Raw genomic sequence first — 5,782 nt, 5'->3', positions numbered from 1 at the left:
TAAGAAGGTCCGAGGGATACAGTAAACCTGAAATGACGCATCAGAATCTATAACTAGTGTCACAGGAATGGTTCAAAACATAGACAGTAAGAAGGGTCAGTCTTCTTGTACTTAAGACGGCATTGTGCCTTTTGTAATTAATTCCGATGCAATTTCTGTGTTTCATCGTCAATAAGAAGGTCCAAGGGATACAGTAAACCTGAAGTGAAACATCGTAATCTATAACTAGTGACACAGGAATGGTTCAAAACATAGACTGTAGGAAGAGTCAGTCTTCTTGTACTTAAGTCGGCACTGTACCTTTTGTATTTAATTCCGATGCAATTTCTGTGTTTCATCGTCAATTGGACGGTCCAAGCCATACAGTAAACCTAAAGTGAAGCATCGAAATCTATAACTAGTGTCACAAGAATGGTTTCAAAACAAAGTCAGTAAGAAGAGCCAGTCTTCTTATCTTAAGTCGGCATTGTGCCTTTTGTATTTAATTCCGATGCAATTTCTGTGTTTCATCGTCAATAAGAAGGTCCAGGGGGTTACAGTAAACCTGAAGTGAAGCATCGGAATCTATTACTAGTGTCACAGGAATGGTCAAAACATAGTCAGTAAGAAGAGTCAGTCTTCTTGTGCTTAAGTTGGCATTGTGCCTTTTCTATTTAATTCCGATGCAATTTCTGTGTTTCATCGTCAATAACAAGGTCCGAGGGATACAGTAAACCTGGAGTGAAGCATCGGAATCTATGACTGGTGTCAATGGAATGGTTCAAAACATAGACAGTAAGAAGACGCCAGTCTTCTTATCCTTAAGTCGGCATTGTGCATTTTGTTTTTAATTCCGATGCAATTTCTGTGTTTCATCGTCAATAAGAAGGTCCAGGGTATACAGTAAACCTGAAGTGAAGCATCTGAATCTAAAATTGGTCTCACAGGAAAGGTTCAAACATAGAAAATAAGGAGAGTCACTCTTCTTGTATGTAAGTCGGCATTGTGCCTATTGTATTTAATTCCGATGCAATTTCTGTGTTTCTTCGTCAATAAGAAGGTCCAAAGGATACAGTAAACCTGAAGTGAAGCATCGGAATGTAAAACTGGACTCACAGGAAAGGTTCAATACATAGACAGTAAGAAGAGTCAGTCTTCTTGTACTTAAGTCGTCATTGTGCCTTTTGTATTTAATTCCGATGCAATTTCTTTGTTTCATCGGCAATAAGCAGGTCCAAGGGATATAGTAAACCTGATGTGAAGCATCGGACTCTAAAACTGGTCTCACAGGAAAGGTTTCAAAACATAGACAGTAAGTAGAGTCAGTCTTCTTGTACTTTAGTCAGCATTGTACCTTTTGTATACAATTCCGAAACAATTTCATTGTTTCATCGTCAATAAGAAGATCCAAGGGATACAGTAAACCTGAAGTGAAGCATCGGAATGTAAAACTTGTCTCACAGGAAAGTTTCAAATCATAACCAGTAAGAAGAGTCAGTCTTCTTGTACTTAAGTCGGCATTGTGCCATTTGTATTTAATTCCGATTCATTTTCTGTGTTTCATCGTGAATAAGAAGATCCAAGGGATACAGTGATCCTGAAGTGATGCATCGGAATCTAAAACTGGTCTCACAGGAAAGGTTCAAAGCATAGACAGTAAGTAGAGTCAGTCGTCTTGTACTTCAGTCAGCTATGTACGTTTTGTATTTAATTCCGATGCAATTTCTGTATTTCATAGTGAATAAGAAGGTCCAAGGGATACAGTAAACCTGAAGTGATGCATCGGAATCCAAATCTGGTCTCACAGGAAAGGTCCACGGCATACAGTAAAACCTGAAGTCAAGCATCGGAATCCAAAAATTATCTCACAGGAAAGGATCAAAACTGAGACAGTAAGAAGAATCAGTCCTCTTGTACTAAAGTCGGCATTGTGCCTTTTGTATTTAATTCCAATGCAACTTCTGTGTTTCATCGTCAATAAGAAGGTCCAAGGGATACAGTAAATCAGACGTGAAACATCGGAATCTAAAAGTGGTCTCACAGGAAAGGTTCAATAAATAGACAGTAAGAAGAGTCAGTCTTCTTGTACGTAAGTCGGCATTTTGCCTTTTTAAGTTAATTCCGATGCAATTTCTGTATTTCGTCGGCAATAAGCAGGTAAAAGGGCTATAGTAAACTTGACGTGAAGCATTGGAATCTAAAACTGGTCTCACATGATACGTTCAAAACATAGTCAGTATGAGGAGTCAGTCTTCTTGTACATAAGTCGGCATTGTGCCTATTGTATTTAATTACGATCCAATTTCTGTGTATCATCGTTAATATGAAGGTCCAAGGGATACAGTAAACCTGAAGTGAAGCATCGGAATCTAAAACTGGTCTCACAGGAAAGGTTCAAAACATACACAGTATGAGGAGTCAGTCTTCTTGTACTTAAGTCGCCATTGTGCCTATTGTATTTAATTCCAATGCAACTTCTGTGTTTCATCGTCAATAAGAAGTTCCAAGGGATATAGTAAACCTGAAGTGAAGCATCTAAATCTGAAACTGGTCTCACAGGAGAGGTTCAAAACATAGACAGTAAGAAGAATCAGTCTTCTTGTACTTAAGTCGGCATTGTGCCTTTTATATTTAATTCCGATGCAATTTCTGTGTTTCATCGTCAATAAGAATGACAGAGGGATACAGTAAACCTGAAGTGAAGCATCGGAATGTAAAACTGGTGTCACAGGAAAGGTTCAAATCATAGACAGTATGAGGAGTCAGTCTTCCTGTACTTAGGTCGCCATTGTGCCTATTGTATTTAATTCCAATGCAACTTCTGTGTTTCATCGTCAATAAGAAGGTCCAAGGGATATAGTAAACCTGAAGTGAAGCATCTAAATCTGAAACTGGTCTCACAGGAAAGGTTCAAATCATAGACAGTAAGAAGAGTCTGTCTTCTTGTACTTAAGTCGGCATTGTGCCTTTTGTATTTAATTCCGATGCAATTTCTGTGTTTCATCGTCACTAAGAATGTCCAAGGGATACAGTAAACCAGACGCGAAACATCGGAATCTAAAACTGGTCTCACAGGAAAGGTTCAATACATAGACAGTAAGAAGAGTCAGTCTTCTTGTACGTAAGTCGGCATTGTGCATTTCTATTTAATTCCGATGCAATTTCTGTGTTTTATCGTCTATAAGAAGGTCCAAGGGATACAGTAAACCTGAAGTCAAGCATCGGAATCTAAAACTTGTCTCACAGGAAAGGTTCAAATCATATAATGTTAGAAGAGTCAGTCCTCTTGTACATAAGTCGGCTTTTTGCCTTTTGTATTTAATTCCGATGTAATTTCTGTGTTTCATCGTCAAGAAGAATGTCCAAGGGATGCAGTAAACCTGGAATGAAGCATCGGAATGTAAAACTGGTCTCACAGGAAAGGTTCAAATCATAGGATGAAAGAAGAGTCGGTCCTATTGTACTTAAGTCGGCAATGTGCCGTTTGTATTTAATTCCGATGCAATTATTGTGTTTCATCGTCAATAAAACGGCCCAAGGGTTACAGTAAACCTGAAGTGAAGCATCTGAATCTAAAATTGGTCTCACAGGAAAGGTTCAAACATAGACAGTAAGAAGAGTCACTCTTCTTGAATGTAAGTCGGCATTGTGCCTATTGTATTTAATTCCGATGCAATTTCTGTGTTTCTTCGTCAATGAGAAGGTCCAAGGGAAACAGTAAACCTGAAGTGAAGCATCGGACTCTAAAACTGGTCTCACAGGAAAGGTTCAAAACATAGGCAGTAAGTAGAGTCAGTCGTCTTGTACTTCAGTCAGCTATGTACCTTTTGTATTTAATTCCGATGCAATTTCTGTATTTCATAGTGAATAAGAAGGTCCAAGGGATACAGTAAACCTGAAGTGATGCATCGGAATCTAAATCTGGTCTCACAGGAAAGGTCCAAGGCATACAGTAAACCTGAAGTCAAGCATCGGAATCCAAAAATGGTCTCACAGGAAAGGATCAAACACAGACAGTAAGAAGAATCAGTCCTCTTGTACTAAAGTCGGCATTGTGCCTTTTGTATTTAATTGCAATGCAATTTCTGTGTTTCATCGTCAATAAGAAGGTCCAAGGGATACAGTAAAACAGACGTGAAACATCGGAATCTAAAAGTGGTCTCACAGGAAAGGTTCAATAAATAGACAGTAAGAAGAGTCAGTCTTCTTGTACGTAAGTCGGCCTTTTTCCTTTTTAAGTTAATTCCGATGCAATTTCTGTGTTACGTCGGCAATAAGCAGGTCCAAGGGCTATAGTATACTTGACGTGAAGCATTGGAATCTAAAACTGGTCTCACATGATAGGTTCAAAACATAGTCAGTATGAGGAGTCAGTCTTCTTGTACTTAAGTCGGCATTGTGCCTTTTGTATTTAATTCCGATGAAATTTCTGTGTTTCATCGTCAATAAGAATGTCCAAGGGATACAGTAAACCAGACGTGAAACATCGGAATCTAAAACTGGTCTCACAGGAAAGGTGCAATACATAGACAGTAAGAAGAGTCAGTCTTCTTGTACATAAGTCGGCATTGTGCTTTTTTAGTTAATTCCGATGCAATTTCTGTGTTTCATAGTCAAATAGATGGCCCAAGGGATACAGTAAACCTGAAGTGAATCGTCGGAATCTAAAACTTGTCTCACAGGAAAGGATCAAATCTTAGCCAGGAAGAAAAGTCAGTCTTCTTGTACTTAAGTCGGCATTGTGCCTTTTCTATTTAATTCCGATGCATTTTCTGTGTTTCATCGTCTATAAGAAGGTCCAAGGGATACAGTAAACCTGAAGTCAAGCAACGGAATCTAAAACTTGTCTCACAGGAAAGGTTTCTAATCATATAATGTAAGAAGAGTCAGTCCTCTTGTACATAAGTCGGCTTTGTGCCCTCTGTATTTAATTCCGATGTAATTTCTGTGTTTCATCGTCAAGATGAATGTCCAAGGGATACAGTAAACTTGAAATGAAGCATCGGAATGTAAAACTGGTCTCACAGGAAAGGTTCAAATCATAGGATGTAGGAAGAGTCGGTCCTATTGTACTTAAGTCGGCAATGTGCCATTTGTATTTAATTCCGATGCAATTTCTGTGTTTCATCGTCAATAGGACGGCCTACGGGTTACAGTAAACCTGAAGTGAAGCATCTGAATCTAAAATTGGTCTCACGGGAAAGGTTCAAACATAGAAAGTATGAAGAGTCACTCTTCTTGTATGTAAGTCGGCATTGTGCCTATTGTATTTAATTCCGATGCAATTTCTGTGTTTCTTCGTCAATAAGAAGGTCCAAGGGATACAGTAAACCTGAAGTGAAGCATCGGAATGTAAAACTGGTCTCACATTAAAGGTTCAATACATTGACAGTAAGAAGAGTCAGTCTTCTTGTACTTATGTCGGCCATGTGCCTTTTGTATTTAATTCCGATGCAATTTCTTTGTTCATCGGCAATAAGCAGGACCAAGGGATATAGTAAACCTGATGTGAAGCATCGGACTCTAAAACTGGTCTCACAGGAAAGGTTCAAAACATAGTCCGTAAGTAGAGTCAGTCTTCTTGTACTTAAGTCGGCATTGTGCCTATTGTATTTAATATCGATGCAATTTCTGTGTTTCATCGTCAATAAGATGGTCCAAGGGATACAGTAAACCTGAAGTGAAGCATCGGCATCTAAAACTGGTCTCACAGGAAAGGTTCAAAGCATTGACAGTAAGAAGAGTCAGTCTTCTTGTACTGAAGTCGGCATTGTGCCTTTTTTATTTAATCCCGATGCAATTT

Source organism: Schistocerca piceifrons, unplaced genomic scaffold (genome assembly GCF_021461385.2).
Source record: "Schistocerca piceifrons isolate TAMUIC-IGC-003096 unplaced genomic scaffold, iqSchPice1.1 HiC_scaffold_1578, whole genome shotgun sequence".
In the NCBI taxonomy this organism is placed as follows: domain Eukaryota; kingdom Metazoa; phylum Arthropoda; class Insecta; order Orthoptera; family Acrididae; genus Schistocerca; species Schistocerca piceifrons.
The sequence above is the reverse complement of the archived record's forward strand: the minus strand, read 5'-3'. Positions refer to the sequence as shown.